The sequence below is a fragment of the Poeciliopsis prolifica genome, unplaced genomic scaffold, assembly GCF_027474105.1.
Source record: "Poeciliopsis prolifica strain line A6 unplaced genomic scaffold, Auburn_PproV2 SCAFFOLD017, whole genome shotgun sequence".
In the NCBI taxonomy this organism is placed as follows: Eukaryota; Metazoa; Chordata; class Actinopteri; order Cyprinodontiformes; family Poeciliidae; genus Poeciliopsis; species Poeciliopsis prolifica.
Window position 1 is genome coordinate 1895342 of NW_026562392.1, and position 18746 is coordinate 1914087.

Genomic DNA, 18746 nt, shown 5'->3' on the forward strand with positions numbered 1-18746 from the left:
TGTCATTCCGGCGTTCATTCGCAGCGTGAGTAGAGCGTGTGAATGCTTTATGTTCAGGGTTCAGTCCTCTGACCCTTTAACACCCCTATTAGTAATCCTGCAAAATTTATTAGCACGTGTGGCACGGCTTTCTGTTGATTAGCTCTCTGCTCATTAAAGCGGGAGCAGATCTATAGAGCAATCTGGCTGATGTATGCGGACATGGAGGAGACACATCACTGTGGTTGGACATCTGCACACTGTAAAAACAAACTGACTGAAATTAATCCAGAAATGTAATACAGCAATTTGCAGATAGCTTTACTTGAATAAATTGTAGTAAGTAAAATTAGGAGGTTAAACTAGAATAAGAGGCTTACAAGAAATGCAGGAGTTAAAGTTATCTTTGAGATTTGTTACTCAACAAAATGTTTTTAATTTCCACCTAGCTGTAATAAACTGCACCTAATAAAAAAGAAACATACAGCAAAGAGTGAGACTGTTTTGGCCATTTTTGTTGTCATCAATGGATTTTAAATATATCGCTTTATAGTTATAAAAAAATAAAAAGAACCGTGACTTCTTTCTTATTTGGGGTAAAAATAAAAATAAAAGAAAATCCAGCTAAAAATGTAATGGAAACCCACCCAGAGTTCAGTAAGTTTTACTTCCCATTAACATCTCAACATGAGTAGATAAAAAAAAAAAAAAAATTTAATCGTTTTTGAGGACATTTCTTGCACGTACCAATGTGAAGGAAATTAGCTAATTTGACACTTGAATGCATGTTTTTCTGACCCATGCAAAATCTGGAGTTAAAGTGAAAAATATTAAAAATCATTGCACGGTTCTGTGCATTATGATTTTTTCAACATATCACATTAAATACAGACTATGAAGATAATTAATTAAAAACGCATTTTTCTGCTTTCAAGTTATCTTTTGTTGACAACAACTAGAAGGTTTACTTTGAGAAGATGTTCAAGCAGATTGCCGTTCGGTTTCATGGAAGAATATTCCACAATGCTTTTTTTAATAGCAACAATATTAATTTACTAGTGAATTCCTATGATGATTAACTTTGCTGTTTCGGCTGGATAAAGGACTATTAAAAGATAGTATGAAGAATTATTATTTGTTAAAATCAGAGAAAACGGTAGAAGAAAAACCTTTTCTGGACAACAAAGAGCAGGTTCAGATTGTGAATGTTTTGCTGATGAACACTGCATTTTGGATCATAACGCTTTGTATGCTTAATGTAGATTAATGGACACAAATTACTTCAGAGTTTTGGTTTCAAATATGGCATGTAGCAACAGTCTTGCTTTGTAATCTACACAAAATGATTTAAAAAGTCTGTTTTGGTGAAGCCTTTTGTTTTGGCACGATCATTTTATGCATGAAGACAACCTCTGAAATTGTAATACTCTTTTATTCCAACAAGAGGACATGTGAATATTTTCTCAAACAACCACAGTTAAAAAGCCCAGGTGACAAATCACAAATCATATCCCTCTTCTCACCTGCCTGAATGAAATGTCAGTGGCAGCGTAGCAGCTCAGAAAGCCTCATATTATTCTGTTTGTAATATTAAACCGATGCAGATCTATTCATCGTCTTCTGCTTACTGTGCAGCTGATAAAAACAAGGTGATGAGGAAACCAAGGTTTGGAGACAAAAAAAAATAAATACGTCAAATCTTTTTGCTAATTAGATTTAAGAGGGAGGCCTTCAGATTGTACGTGAGTCCATCGCCACCTGGTGGAATTGGAAAAGCAGACAGGCGTGTGAAAAACTGAGATAGCTCTGGAACAGAAAAGAGAAACAACTCAGTGCCTGTTTTATGGATCTCAATAAAACCAAGAGATCCAACTTCTCCTGATGCCAAAGCAATCTTTCAAAGGTTGTCATGTACAACCAGCCTGTGTTTCCCTGTCATAAAACCAAAGAGGTGCCTGTTGGCTGAAGAGATTTTAAATAGATTCCTGTCTGCAGCTAAGCTCACATCTCAATTTTGTTACCATTTGACACTTAGCCAAATAAGGCACTCCAAAAATAAACCTCAATAAACACTTTATATGAAGTCTTTATAGTCTGAGGGACAGATCAGGACTGAACTGGGCTTTGTAATATCAAATTACTATGTATATGTTTTGGGTTACGCCAGATTGATTTGATTACACACTTACTGGCCACTTGTTAGGCACAATGCCATGTTGAATCCTTAGTTTTAGAAGCTACTCATGCTTTCCCATCCAATTTGACAGCTTACCTCATAAAGAGGCAGATGAGTGTACGTTTCAGTAGGAAACACGTCCTCTTACCTGCACGTGGGTGATATTTGTTGTGAGTTAGTGCTTTATGAATGAAGAAATCTTGAACTGAGTTCAACAGAACTGAGTTGAATTCAATGACACAAAGAAGCCGTCTGGTTGCAAAATATTGATTATTAAGAAGCTAAAAACACTTTGTTCAGGAAAATTATTGTCAAACTGCGAATAAACTAAAAAGAAATGCATTGCTTTCATTTGATGCTGAAGATGTTTAATGAAGGTTATTTGGGCACTAATTGAGCCAACCATACCTGTTCACCTTTACATCATTCTTTCCCTATTAAAACACACTTTACAAAAATTGCATTTCTCTTCACTTTTTACTGTAAATATTGAGGCTTTTAAGAAAAATGAAATTTTCTTATTAATTGTAATATTTCAAATGATTCACAAATAAAATTCGTGTTTAGTTATCGTCTATATCTCAATCGTCCACTAGATGGCAATCGAGTACAACTATAGATACAACACGGCAAAGGGAAAGTAAGAGCAAAACCCAAGGAGGTCTCACTCCGTTTTTTTTCTGAATGCCAGAGATTTTACATGGTCGTAACTTATACATATTACATGTAAAAGAGTAGTACTTGAACGGAACGCATAAAACTATGGTTCTTGTTACTTTCAGGCTCAGCAAGAGCCCAAATAATTTAAAACGGACGCAACCCGTCGGACCGGAAGAAGAACCCTTTTTTTCTCACAAGCAGAACATCCTCTAAACGATGTGTTGGCTCTAACTAACTCCAAAAACACTGACACTTGTGGACACATGTGTAGCCTCGTTTCAGTCTGCAGAGGTCCCGAGCCAGCGGTGGGAGAAGAGGGACACGTTTGTCTTCTGAGTGGTAAGTCACCTGTCCGAGGACGGCAGGGAGATGCGTTTATCCAGCGTTTAGACGTGTTTCTGTTTCTCAGTGTTAATACAGCAAAAAGAGTTAGCAAAATGAAGTAAACGAGTTCTTACTTCATTGATGAAAACAAAAACAGCCTCAGACATTTTTCTTAGTTTCCATTACATTGTTTTTATGCAGCATGTCCGGTGCAACAAAGTTTTTAACGTTCCGTGTGAACGTGAATAACGTTCATAAAACCATTAACACATTAGCTTGCTAAGCTAATTACAGTTTTCTGATTAGGAACTTGGATGCTGGAGACTGGATGGTTCCCTCGATATGGCTCCGCTGTTCTTACACAGACCATGCTGCTGTTGTCAACATGCTGCTTGTCAACATGCTGCTGTTGCTATTGCGTTCTGTTGCAGCATAAGCAGGCAGAGTGGATTTACAACCCTGTTCTCTAAGATCGAAAGTTCAGAACAGCTTTGGCTGAGTGAAGAGAACGTTCACAATGTTCACGTATCAAACTGAACAGAGACACGTTCTTCTGATTTCTATTTCTGAAACGGCTGTTCTGTTTGCATAAAGCCTTTCACTTGGCTTTAGAAAAAAAAGTCTTCAAACACCGAACATTATCCCATGTTTAATTTACATAATCCAAACAGTTCCCCTAATAGAAATGACTTTCCAGACTGACTGTGATGCAAAGAATATTCAATGTGTCAGTAAGTACTTTATATACTTCACATGCTGTAATACTAATTGTTGAGATACTTTCTATGTCTCTCAGCGCCCTTTAAAACTGTCTGTAGCAGAGAAAACTTGTTAGACACTCATTAGTTTTTAGTCAGTCTCTCACTTCATTGCAGACATTTCATTTCATTTTTCTTTACAACATACCGAGATGTCGTACTATTCAGATAGACCTTGTCAGATTTTTTTTTTATTCAGAGCCAGTCAGTTCCTTGTGGCACTGACTGCCATGTCACTGTCACTGTGACATGACATGACATGCTTTGGCCTTTGGATTAAGGCCCAAAATCTCTACTTTAGTTCAAAATACTTTCTCCAGAAGTTTTGGAAATCACTCAGGTGCAACTTTACAAATCAAAGTCATGCTGCCATATTCTGTTTTAGAGACAACAGACTATTTCCTTGGAACTCTTGGACACAAGCCAGACTTGTTCTGTAGCATCTTGTCGTGGAGTTGTACTTTTATGAGGCTAAGCAAGGCCCACAGATTGAGCTCAGAGATTTTATTTTACAGATTCGTTGAGCTTTTCTCTCTGCCTTAAGTTGAGATGAATTTACTGGGATCTCCACTAATGGAAATATTGGTTGGCTGTGTTATTTTTTTGATTTTATACTCATAGAAGGAAAGTTCTGAAAACATAGATATGTTAAGGTATGTTTGATAAAACATCCTCATCGTATTAGTTTCTCCACCAGAGAGCACTGACAGGTCAGCTTCATAAGTGTCCCACTCACTGTGCAACTTTAGCACTTCTCAGCTAAAAAAAGATGGCACTTAAGAAAATATTACTCAATCAAGTCATTTTTAAATTCTGAGAACTGCTTAAAAATGCAGTTTTGTGCAGATTTACATTGAGACAAATATCCCATATTTATCAGAGCATTACAATGAAATTTCACTCAATGTGTACATTTTAAAACTGGAGCTGAATGAGAGTAAAGTCTGCCTATGTTTCATATAATGCTAAAGTAGTTAAATTTGCAACATCTTGTAGTAAATTTACAAGATGTCCATCCGTTTGTCCACTGACCTTTGCTTGCTAATTAAATAATTAGACATGGTTATCAGAAATTCTTCCAAATAATAATCTGAAGTGTGTGCCGTTTTTTTACTTTGAGCCTTTCTGAGTTAAATGTCCGTAGAACCACCTTTAAATGTAATTGCAGCTACATTGTTGTGATGTTTCTCTGTCAGATTTGAATATATATTTATAATGACACATTGACCCATGATGTCAGTGTGTCTTTTCTTTTTTTTTTTTGTCTGAAAAGTTGCTAAAATTGACAGAAGTGAGCGACTATTGTTAACCGCTCATTCACAGACGTGATCTGGTGGGCGGGTCTGTGTCTCAGCAGAGCAAAAAGAGGACAGTGGCTGATTTTCAGACCTTTGTAGAATTGGATATGATTGGTGGATAAGGTGGGTTTCTCATAATCATACGATTCCCAATCTTCCAAACGAGTAAGAATGTTGATCTGCTTTAACTTCAGACTGAGAAAAAATGTGGTGTGTTTTTATTTAGTGCATGTAAACTTCTGGTTTCAACTGTAAATAACAGGAATGAACAAGGGTAAACTCTTTAGTGTGGACATGCGCAGCAGCTTATGTAACTTCTTTCCCGTTAGATGTAAAACAAGCTGCACATCATCAGACTGTTGAAACAGACATAATCAGTTATCAATGATGAACAGCTCTTATTAATATCATCAGGGCAGTGCAGCTCATCTTCATGATAACTCTACAGCTGAGGCAATGTATTCAGTAGTAGAAATTTTACTGTTGATGAATACCAAGTCTTCCATGATTCTTATGATTCATTGATTTTGTCTTTAACTCATGTAGTTTTCCATAACACAAATAAAATCCACTCAGATGTAAGCAGTTTTAACTTTCATAAAATGTCTCGATGGCATGAAGATAGAATGTGTGTAATAATAATGGTTTTGTATCATTTGCATCATTATTTGCATGCTATCCTTAGGTCACATGGAAGTGAGGAGACATAGAGAACAATTTTACTTGTAAATTGATCCATTCCCATTTAGAATGTTTTCATATATATTTTGTCTCAGGTGTGGTCAGCGTTCACAGACAGTTCTTGACCGTGAAGTGAGGACTTCCAGAAAGGGTTCTCCTGCAGCCTGGAAGCGCAGACTTATTCAGCAGATGTCCACAAATGTCAACTGGTAAGCAACAGAACCACATCCGTGGATTTCAGAATGAGAATTATGCCAAAGGTCTTGTGACTAGCTTAATAGCACATACATGGGAGTGATTGACAGCACTAAGACCCTCCTGCTGGCTCTGATTGGTTGTTTCTGACAGGGAGTGGTGCATTTCTTCAGATAGCTGTAGGAACACAGAAAGGAGGCAGAACAGTTTGATCTTTTTCACGGATAATCTATCTCGTATTCTACTGTCAGGATATAGATGGTTTTAACAAAGATGTTAAAAACATATTTTTATTCGTTTCTTATACAGCATGAAACATGTAAGTTCCCACACACATCTCGTCACTCCACCAACATTTGTATTGTTTTTGTGTCTGAAAGAAAGTTGCTGAGTTGGTAACAGTGTAGTGACTGTTATTAACTACAAATGTGCAGACCTGACCTGGTGATCTGTCAGTCAGCCAAACCTCTCACAGCAGAGCAGAAGAGGACAGGTTGATGTTTAGACCTTTCCTTAGATATATAAGGTCAGTGGATCAGATCGGCTTCACATGTAAGTATCGACCAATCACCGATCTCCTAAAATTAAGCAACGCGGCACCAATAAAGCGGCTGGCCAATAAGTCTGTGCATCTGTGGGTGAAACTAACAATATTTTTTGAGATTTAGAACAAAATATTTGAAATCTACAATCATATGTCAACAAGTCTTAGAAAGATGAAGTTTACTCAGTCTGAATTCCACATTTATGTGGTTTTAAAAAAAAATCTCTTCTTGATAACGGTGTGTGAGTCATCCTGTTCAATACTGAACATATCGTACTGCCACTGAAGCCCATAATAAATAGTCATTAGCTTTTCTTACCAATAGCACAGAGCCTTTGAGGTATAAGCTTGTCTCAACCTCGGTATAAAACATGTACCTTTAGTTACAGAACTAAACCTGCACTGCAGCAGAATTGAACCACTCAATCTTTTCTGCAATATGCCTAGAAGTTGTCTTGCTTGTTTTATTCGAAAGCTCATATTCCTTATCTCACACAGCCTTAGTGTGGGAAATGCTTTCAACATTTGTCTTCCAGTTTTCCCAGGATAGATAGCCTGGATTGTTTGCATTTTTCATTGAAACCAAGGATGCAGCTATGCTGCAGTCTTCTGCTCCCACAAGAATATTTGTGAATCTAATTACAGACACAGATTACAGATTTTTTTATTATTTGTCATGACAGTATTTGTTGGCGTGCTCCTTTTTGATGTTAACGTCACGAGATGAAAGAATGTGGGCGGAACAAGCAGCAAAGAAATCCAAGAATAAAATCTGAAACTTGAAGACATTCCTGAAGCTGCTCATCCAACTTTTTGTGTGATCAAACTTCATTATAGATCCTTGTCGAGTCACAGAGCTGTCAAATAACACCTTCATTTTGTGGTTCAGAGAGCTGTGGAGTTGTTGTCTTGTGGCTCTGTTCTGCTTCACACCCCTGTGGGTTTGTGGTTTGGATCAAACGCGATCATCATTTGTCAGCCTGTTGTTTCCCATGTATAAAGTGATGAGAGCTTTACTCTGAAAACAAGCAGGGCTCCCCTCAGCTTCTCTTAAAAGACCTCGCATGCCACACCCTGCAGCCTTTACATTAACAGAGCTGTTACAATATTATAGTTTAATGCCGGGTGAAGACACAGTTCCTTTAAAAAGTATTTGCATTCAGACAGATTTTATTTTAACTGTTTTAAAATGTTAATAATTAATTTGATTTTTTAAGAGCAAGTGTGATTCAAACCAATATCCAAATATTGCTTCCCCCTCAATTGTTAAATAATGAATAAACTGTAATTAGACATGTTTTTTTTTATTTAATTTTGATTGCCACCAACATGCTTTACCATCTAACCAGCAAAGTTAAGAAGTTATTACAGAAACAGAACCTGTCTAACAACCCGAAGTAGTCTAAAAGATTTCCAAAAGCACAATCTCCTTCTGCACCATTAGATATAACAATTATAGCAACAGTAAACAACGCTTCACCATAAACATTAACCCAGGAGCGTACTGTGACTGTTCTTATCCGAAGCCTGAATCTGCGCCGCTGACACATGATGAAAACCAGCCATGAACCTTGACTTCCTGCGCTCATACCTCCACCCCTTTCTGTTATTGTCTTTATTCACCAATTAAATAAATATCATTTTAAATGAAATAAAAATAATAGTAGCTGTTGCAGTGTGTACAGAACATTATAAGCAAGCAAAGTTGTAAAAAAGAAAAACAAAACTTCTCTCAATAACAGTCTCGACTCCTATGTTTCAGGGTGAAGAACCTTTCAAAAATATTAGGTTGTTCGTGATTGTCACAATACTGTGGAAGTAAAAGATATTAAGACATAAAACATGTTATGGTTTCTTTCAGCTAGAAGAATAATTTTTTTTTCTTAGGTATTACAGTTAATAGGTGCAGTTAGTCAGTGCAGGAAGGCCCAGATCTGCGTGCCTGTGGCATGCTCTGTAATATAATATGTTTCTAAAAACAATAAAAATTCTAAAGCTCTCCCAACGAGAAACTGAAAAATATCCTTGCAGACATAAATGCCAGCAGTCATATAACTCATCCTGGAGTTTTCTTTCCACTGATATCTTTTCTGTTGGACGTTGTCATCTCCGAAGTATGGATGTACGCCTGCTGACTTCAAGATGTCCAATTAGACTTAACTGCATGTCCACTGACCATTATTACAATATTTCATTAACAGCCCAGTAAACATAAAGTTCATTAACTGAAGCAGAACACAGGTAACTTAGTGAACAAGTGTTTAAAATACTTCAATTTAGTTGAAAAACATCTTAGGATAAAATAAATGAAATGAAAAGAAGGTCTAAATTAGAAGTGCAAATATCAAGTCATTTTTTCAAGAAGAGTTTTGCAAAATTAGCAAAGGGATTGTTAAATTTGATCATCTGGTTTGATGATCTGCTTCCTGCTGGCTGCCCATGAAAGTCAACAGAGAGAGGGACACTTGAGCGGTGTATTAATAAAAGCATGTTCTTTAGCATTTTCCGATCTCAAATGGGGACTGGGGTTATTTCAGACTAAACCAAAATAAGTTTAGTGTGAATTAACTTCAGAGAGTATTAAATAGAAAGGTGTGAGTCTTTTTATGTCGTTTGTAAGTTTCTGTTTTCAAGTGTATCTGCATCATGCAACACCTTAAAGTCTTGTGTACGTCTTTATCTCAGTATTTAGATAAAGACTGCTGTTCTCTCTTGCAGCTAAAGTATCTATACTACTTGTTGTAATCTGGAGAAGTTCCCTTTCCTTCTAGCATTTACCCAAACTGCAAAAGTTATCTGCGCTGGCCGTAGGAGAAGTAAACTGACCTGTGCTGCGGTCAGTTTACAGAAATGTTAAGTCACAATGTGTCTCTTTCAAACTTTAATTTCACTGGCAAAAATTAAAGCGCGTGAATAGCGAAAAAAGTTAATCAGCTGTGGGTTTCCGGCAGCCCTTAAAAGAGCTCCAATTTACACTGTTAAAAAGTTAAATTAAAATATAAATATTACCATTTTAAAACCTCTGGAAGCACAAGGTGTTTTCATGACTTGAACAAAATGAAAAATCACAATAAGAAATTGGTATTTTTATTTTTTATTTGTTTATTTTCTCCCTCCGTTTCTGCTCTGGCAAGTTGTTCCGACTTTTCTCATCGAGAAACAGATGAGAAACAATGCTAAAGAAAAATATTTAATTGTGATAGTAGTCAAATATTGATGGCATTGGGTACGATTGACCCATATTTTCTTGATTTTTTACCATATGTAAAAAAGAAATCAAATTAAGGTTAAGGTCACTTAAAATTACCAAAATATATTTCTATTTTCTAAATGCCACAAAAATGAGAAAATATATAGTTAGAAGTAATTATGATTCCGTTCCAGAGCTTAACCGTTTTGTATTATGTATTTAAATATAATAAGCTATTGTATGACATAACTATCTATTGGCTTGGTGCAGAGACTTTGAACCAACATCAACATTGTCCAACATCAGTGTCTGACCTCAAAAATGCATTTCTTGAAGAACAATGAAACACAGATAAACACAAGAACAGATAAACACAGTTTTAACGGAAGAGTTGAAACTGCTATAACTTCACAGAGTGGGCCAGCATTACATTAAGTCATGTGGATTAGCAATTTTATGTCAGTTAAGTCCCTTTGTGTGACATCACCTCAACACCATTCACAAACTGTTTGTACAGAAACTGACATCCAGGCTAGTTCAACCTGAGGACAGACACAAATACTCTGAAGCTGCTTAGCACTTTACACGCCTTGGTTTGCAGTATGACCGTTTGCAGTATAACTGCTGCTTCTCTTAAAAAAAAACAAAAAAAAACAACTAACATCCCAGCTAAGGACTGTCATGTTGCATCAGATAAAAAATTATAAAATAAGACTTTTGGACCACAAAAGTGGAAATGTTGAGCTTGAGAGAACGATATAGTACAAACACATCCTGAAGTACGGTGGTTTGCAAAAACAGTCAAGGTGTTGCAGTGACCACATTGAAACTAAAAGAAGGGTGAGGAAGAGTTGATCAGGAAAGAAGTACTGAGACGTACACAAGACTTTAAGGTGTTGCATGATGCAGATACACTTGAAAACAGAAATTACATACGACATAAAAAGACTCACACCTTTCTATTTAATACTCTCTGAAGTTAATTCACACTAAACTTATTTTGGTTTAGTCTGAAATAACCCCAGTCCCCATTTGAGATCGGAAAATGCTAAAGAACATGCTTTTATTAATACACTGCTCAAGTGTCCCTCTCTCTGTCGACTTTCATGGGCAGCCAGCAGGAAGCAGATCATCAAACCAGATGATCAAATTTAACAATCCCTTTGCTAATTTTGCAAAACTCTTCTTTAAAAAATGACTTGATATTTGCACTTCTAATTTAGACCTTCTTTTCATTTCATTTATTTTATCCTAAGATGTTTTTCAACTAAATTGAAATATTTTAAACACTTGTTCACTAAGTTACCTAAGTTACATTTCCACTTTGGTGCTTCAGTTAATGAACTTTATGTTTACTGGGCTGTTAATGAAATATTGTAATAATGGTCAGTGGACATGCAGTTAATGTCACACTTATGCAGGAAAAGTGAAGGACTTCTTATCAGGCTTCATTATATGCAAATGAAAAATTTTCTTTTTCTTTTTTTTTTACTGAAAATCTCATAGGAAGTTTATAATTATATTATCATTGTCTGGCCCATGTGAAGTAATGTGTGTAAAAATACGCTTTCAGATTGCAGATGACTGCTCGCTGACTCCTGGCTTTGTGATTGGTCTCATGCCATTCTCTGACCCGTGAAAAGTCGTGGCAATCCACTGTCAATCTGTCATATGTTAGATCATAGATGACTTTAAACAAGACGACAGATTGGAGTTCAAAGGCTGCATTGTGTAGGATTTTCTGATTTTCAATACGGTCCTTCCCGCTGTTACTGATTTGTACTGAGAGTCTGGTAGAGTTCTTCTCCAATCTGCTTTTTTCTTTGTATTCAAAGTGTTGGGTGCTCCACAACTCGCTCAAACAATAATCAACCTTGACATATTTTTTGTTATAAACTGGAGAGAACTTGAAGCCATTTATTGAGAACATGTGTTTGTCTTTATGATGCGGCACTGCACATTGTAATAGCGTTGGTACCCGCAATCTCAACAACTTTTTTTTTTGGACCACAGACTTATCGTTTCCTAATCACACTGCTGTGTGTAGGCGGCACAAATGTGACTCTTCTTTGGATCCATATGGTTTAGGTCTGAAGAGTTTACAGTTACACTCTGAGGGCTTTTTCATCATATTTACTGCGAGAAATCATCTTTGATTTAGCACCCATCTGTCTGGATGCTTAAAAAACAACATTGCTCACTGGCTCTTCAAAATGTCAGCTGTACTCTCCAGCTGGCTTTAATAACTCAAGTCTGTCTCTTACCATTCTTCCATGTCATTAGATCAAAATACAGAATTTGACCGTCAGTGTCAAACAATATGAGCTCCACATTATGTTTCCATCCATGTTTTATTCGGTAAAATGTTCAGTACCATTTACTTTAATTAAGACTTAGTTAAAGGCACTACTTCTACTGTAAAAATAACCCACAAAAGTACTTGTTGTAGCCTACTTGGTTTTGTGACTACTGACGCTACATTGAGGAGAATACAGTGTGAGTGACTCCTCACAAATTGAATTATTTAGAATTTTTTAAGTCTGCAGTTTGATTCATCTGACATGTAGCAAGCATAAACTAAGTTTAAGCTAGCTTTGCAACTCGAGGGAGTGATGTGATGACGACTTATTGTTTGTGCGACCAGTTATTCATATAATTCAAAAGCATAAACATGTCACAAAAAAATCTCCTGGTGTTTTCTGGTTTGACAACCGATTTCATCAGGTAATATGTCACATTAAGAAGGTGACAATTTACATTTGAACCGCTGTGTTTGCTTAAACCTGACAAACTTATAAAAATTGGTCAAACTGTAACTATGACAACCACCTATTTTGATTCTGTTTGTCTATCAAAGAAAATATAATGCTGAAATGACCAGAATCACAATAACTGCACCAAAAAGAAAATTACTTACTTATACATTTTAATGGAAAAAAGGAAACCAAGCTTCAAACAACTTGTCCAACAACTGAATCCATACTTTGTGCTACTTCTTCTTCTAGTTGTCTTTGGTATCACTGTTACTGGTGTATAAAAAAACAACAGTTATCCTGGTGGGGGAGCAAGAAAAGCCTGGTGGCCTACCAGGCTTATAGTACATTGGGTTTAACCCAGTGCTTACTCAAGGGAACATAATGCATTTTTATGCTTTTGACACACATTTTTATTTGTAAAAAGCAAAATTGAAAACATGTATCCTTTTCCATTACACACTACTTTGTGTCACATAAACGCCTTCCAAAAATACCTCGAATTTAATGGCTATAACTCAACCAAAACCAGAAAAAGTTCAGCGTGCAGCAAAGGAGAGGTAGGATGTGACATTTTTGAAATGCCAGTTTTGTAATGAGTCGGATCCAAACCACAACAGCCACGAGAAAGGGAGCAACAGAGAATGACGGGGGGTGGGTGGGTGGAGGGGCTAGATGTGGGAGGTAACCACAGCGAACATAGAAGGCAACACGTTGCGGCTTCAGCCCAGTTTTCTGGAGCAGATGAGCGAATGCGCAAGCAAGCGTGTGTTGTCCAGACACCCACTCTGCCTGGGCCGGTGTCCAAGGAGATTATAAAGACATTGTTACGTCTTTCTCTGTTCGCCTCTCAGTGCATTATGTTGTTTTTAACACCATTTTAAGAGGCATCCATGGCTGTGGCATCCCACTCACCATTACTATATAGCAACCAGACTTAAGTCATCGCTTCAAAAGAGCAGTGACGGCTTATTCTAATGTGCCCACCAAAGCTGATGTTGTGTTTGATATTTAGTAAAACAGACAGGTCACTTAACTGATGGCGGCAGAGCTCACATTGCACCGGTCAGACTTTGTTCAAAACATCTTTAGGGAATGTTTGAGAGATTTGATGTGTGAATTCTGTCCTTTGAGTCAGAGGCGTGAAGAATGTGTCTGAAACAATGTCCCTAAGGGAAGAATCTCCCTTGTATGGCAGCTGCATAGGTTGGCAGAAGGGATTTGCTTATTGGTCAGCAATTTGTCCTTCATTTTCATAAAATGTACCAGTCATATGCCTAATTTTCATGTCTGGAGTCATTTTTCCACACAGCAGCCCTGAATGATCCTTGACTTTCATGCTACAGAAATAGGCAGGAAAAGAAAGTGACAATGTTCAAGAGAAAATACCCAGAAAAGAGGAGCACTAGTTTAATCTCTTCAGTTATATAATCTGCGGTTCTGCTGTTCATTTAATGTTTAGTGTTATCTTCCTCATTTCGGCAGTAGTAGAGTCCCTCTTCCATTTCAATCCTGGTCATTACTCGGTCTTCCTGCTCACGACGTCTCATATAATGCATGAATGCATACACTTGCACACGCTGGAAGAGCTTTTTAACGTTTGCTCGTTCTCTGTGCAAATGATCTCGTGTTGCAGCTTTCACACCTGATTCCGCAGCTTTCGCTTTACCTCCAACACGCACCGAACACGTTGCCATGGTGCCAGTAAAAGGCTGTGGTTTCCCTGGTGTGACATTTTGTTCAAACACAACATGAGCTCTCCAAACTCTGTGCTTGTCAGTGTCTCAGTGCATTTATTTCCTTTATGTCTTTGCTTTCACTGCTGTGCTCAGACTGAAACCATATGTCTCCACAGGGAATCGCACCACTTCTTTAGTGGCTTTTAGAAATCAAAAAACAACACACTGTAATTTCTACAAAAAAAATATGAACTAGAGTAAATTACAAAGTGGTGAAATGGCCACTGTAGATAGCTGTTTTTTATGGCTTACTAAAATGGCTTTGAGATGATGTAATGGCATTAAGACCAAAGTCTGGAAAACAACACTGGCCTCCATCATGGATTTTTAGATCTAATTTTAGTTGCTGTGTGCTGCTTTTCCCTTTTTTTTCTCTGAGTGATTTTGTTATTGAGCCAAAAGTTGCATTCCATGTATGGTCGTTACACGGGCCAACTCCTCAAGTATTAATGTTTGCTTTAGTCGCAAATGGTGTGTGAAATATGGTCACACTTGGGACAGTCTGTGGTGTCTACAGTCATACATTCTGCTTTTATCTGAAGATGTTCTGTTTTCACTCATGGGACTATAAAAAAAAACCTGTTTACCTAAACCAGCTCTTATAGCTCTTGATGTTTTTGGAGCATCAGCGGATTAAAGCAGTCATTACTGTGGTATGTTTGATTTTACACTCTTCCTGGTTTTCTCTCTGCATGGTGCAAGGTAGGGAATGTAACTCAGAATATCTCATATAAACATGGCTAGGAATACAGATTCTCTCGAATAAGGGTTGCCCACTTTATCAAAATTAACGTCCATTTCAGTATCACTTTGTGCTATATCAGTATTTATGGTTTTAAGCTAACTGACACAGCTCTACACACCTGAAAGCAATAACTGAGCCTTTGAAAAGCCTATTGAAATACTTGTGAGGCTTCTTCGTAGTGACTTATGCGTTCTTGTATGTTCTCTTAATATTTTCACAGTATCAGAAATGTGTGTTGTTTTATTTACGTTCAGCAAAATAAGGAGAGGGACAATAACTTTTACTAATTCCAAAAGACCAGACATGTTAGAAGTGGTATTTGTGTCTGAAGACTTTCAGTTAATGAGTTACAAGGACATTTAATTTCCCTTTGGGATCAATAAAGTATTTTTTAATTGAATTAAAATTTAAAATAGTTTTATGGTTTGTCATTCATTAAGTAGGACACAGCAAGAGCTTGTGAAATGTCTCGCATAATCAGAGTAGAAAGTACTTTAAGCAAGATACCCTGATATTTTGATGCCATTATCAATGTTAGTCACTCCTATTTTGAAATCACTGAGTGAACTGAGTGAATTGACTAAATATTGCATATTATACAGTATTTAGATGCTTGCGTGGTAATATTTTGGGTACTTGGTATAAAAGTTAGATATTCATGCCTTTGAGTTCTGGGTCTGCCTCCAAGGACATCTTCTTTGGAGATGGGTTGATTCCTGATCAAATCCCCAACCCATCTCAACCAGGTCCTTTCGATGTGGATACAAACTCCTACCACCGCTGCCCAGAATGTTGACCACAACATTTTCTGCCCTGGTTGCAAATGCACAAAACACATTGTGATCAGTAAGCTACATTTGACAAAGCAAGAAATTTAGATTCTAAGATTTTTAGTTCATGCAATGCATGGACATGTCATCATGACACATGATCTTGTCTCTTGATCATATGTCATGTTTACACCTATCACAAAAACAAATTTTTTTGGATAATGAATTATCCCAGAAGTTATTGTGACAAACAATAACGTTGTTTTAAGACCACTTTCAAGAAGCATAATGTAATGCTATGATAATGCAAGAACACATTCTCAAATATTGATAAACTTTCAATTCTACTGAACATTTAATGCTGGAACTGGAAGACATTATAAATACTAAAAAATAAATAACAGAAAACAAGTGAAATGACAAAATTGTTCTTCAAACAAAGGGCGATATATTAATCATCAGACTGAAGAATTTCATCATCTAGTTTTTGGTAAAACTAGATGAAAAATGAGAAATAATGCAAATAAAAATTTTATTAATTTTGATTTATAATGTAATTAATTGATTTATTGTGACAGGTGTAGTAGCCATGTTTGGAAAAAAAAAGCAGCCTACTCACAATTTCTTCTTTGGCAGTGTTATGGCAAACCGTGTAATTCACAGAAGGCGGATTGTCAATGTCCCTGCAGAGATTGCTATTAGCAAGCTGTGCTGGGTCTAAAGAGTTGGGTTATGTAAGAGAACCAGGAGAGGAAAAAGGACAAAACATTCAAGACCTGTTTTGTTCCTCAGGTGGCAGAAACATAGGAGAGGGCTGCTCTATTACTGTTCACTGATGCATTCTTCTTATAGGAGGATGCTTCAGATGCAGATTGAAGGCATCATGTAGCGGAACCAGTTATCATGTTTGGCATAAAACGACAGAGGAAGCTCAGAAATTAAGACAATACAAGATTTTTATAAGATTTGTCTTAAAAAAACAAGATTTACCTTTATTTTTCTGTTTCACAAGTAAAGATTCAATTAATCACAAATGAAATTTAATTATCAGAATAAAATTCCCTCAGGTGGAAAGTTCAGGTGCACCTGCATGCACCAAAAAGTAAAATGCAATAATTCAAAGTAAGAAATAAAACCCAGTACATTAAGGGAAAAAACATTATGCTGCAGTTACTACAAAGAGCATATTCAGATTCCAAGAAGAGTGCAACTGAGAGTAATTAAATATGATCAGGTGATTATCTGATGCAGTCCTGACTCCTTGAATCAACTTTAACAGCGTTTTAATTTAGCACTTTTAAGAAGCTATGAAGAGGAAGCTAATTTCAGGATTGTTAGCGGCCAACTGTAGCAATGTTTCCATCCAGTCGTCATCTCCATGCTGGACGTTTGGTATGTTCAGTTTGCTATGTCAGAAATTATTCAGTAAATGTTCTTCCATCTCCCCTTTATGAGATCATTTCTTTTTCAGCAAAGACAACAATCTTTGCATAAATTAGCAAAAACCAAATTTTATTGTTTCCATCAACCTTTCCTTTCTCTTTCACTCTTTGTTTTTCAACTTGGTACCCAAAACACTGCTACCATGTTTAGTACGGCGGATACTCTGATGAGCTGTCTGTATTAGCTCCATCAGCGCTACAGGCCACTCACGGCGACAGAGTGTTGAGCTCAAAGCGCTCTCCTTTATGTCTTAGACGTAATCTTCATCAGACAAAGACATGCTGACAGCACCAGGATGGCACTTTGTTTTTACAACCCAAGCAATTACTCTGTGATAATTACTCTTAAGTGAGCTCATTTAGTGGTAAAAGAGTAACAATAACCTGAAACCATTTACCCTCATGTCTTCTTTTCTTCCGGGTTCTCAACACTTATTTAAGTCAGGGCTTTCTTGATTTCAGTCATTTAAAATAGATACTTTTAAACTAATAAAACACAGAAGAACCTTAATGTTTTGTTTTTTTTTTTACCAGTCCCACTCAACTAACCATTAGTTATCAGCATGAATTTTAAACTTTTAAACTTGTTTAACTTCTTGGTTGTGTTCTGTTTTCCCTCAGGTCTAAGTGTGAGGCGGGAAAGGTAGTGGTTCTGCTGTAAGCCAAGAAGAAGACAGGTTTGTACACCAAACTATTATACCTCTGTCATTTCTTTTACCCTCATAAATTATTTTCTTTTTCACTGCTGAATAAGTAAAAAAAAAAAAAAAACTGTTGAGCAACACTACAATTCTTCTGCTTACCAGTGCTATGTAGTGACTCTGCAGTCACGCACATTAAGTTGGTAAAAAGTCCCTTAGATGTTCTTTACAAAAGAACAACAATACATAAGTATCTTAAATAAATGGGATAGCTTTATTAACAGGATTTCATGATCCTGATTGTTGTTAGAAGATCCTGAGATTGAATCTGGGATGGGGTCTTTCTGCATGGAGTTTTCATATCCTCTCCAGTTGTACTCCTGCTTCCACAGTCCAGTTATAATAATTGGTCTTGCTGCAGTCGGATCACCCAGGACAGATGTTGGTGCCAGGTGTAAACAGGACACAAGGCTCAGGGTCAATAAGAAGGATATCAGTACTGTTATGCAATTTTAGAGTGATGACCCGATTCAGTTTCTGTATTTGAAGCGAGCATTATGGAGAAAAGCTGATGCACTGACCGGAATTGTGTCTTTCTACTGACCCTACTGACCTAAATAAAAACAGCTGACGTACGGTAATATAAATGCCAACACTAAATCTTGAGTTCAACATCTGTTAAAATCCTCTGTCTCTTAAGTTATTTTTAGTAGGGTTGTTGTAAACAATTATTTTTATAATCACATAATCTATTTCTTATTCTGACAATTAATCCAATAAGTGAATTTTTAAAAATGTTCCTGTTCTGTAGTAGCTAAATAAGCTGGTAAAAGAAATACATGAAAGAAAAA

The 18746-nt window shown here is 36.7% G+C and overlaps 1 protein-coding gene across 2 annotated transcripts in view; it reads left to right on the forward strand.

The window, feature by feature from the left end:
- Window positions 1-3046: 3046 nt before the first annotated feature.
- The window catches only part of LOC129367464 (neurocalcin-delta A), a 62391-nt gene continuing 46691 nt past the window's right edge, over window positions 3047-18746 (forward strand). For both annotated transcript variants that reach the window (XM_055041896.1, XM_055041898.1), the window contains exons 1-3: window positions 3047-3154; window positions 5972-6085; window positions 17876-17931. The gene's annotated coding sequence lies outside the window, so the exon portion shown is untranslated. The remainder of the gene's footprint in view (window positions 3155-5971; window positions 6086-17875; window positions 17932-18746) is intronic.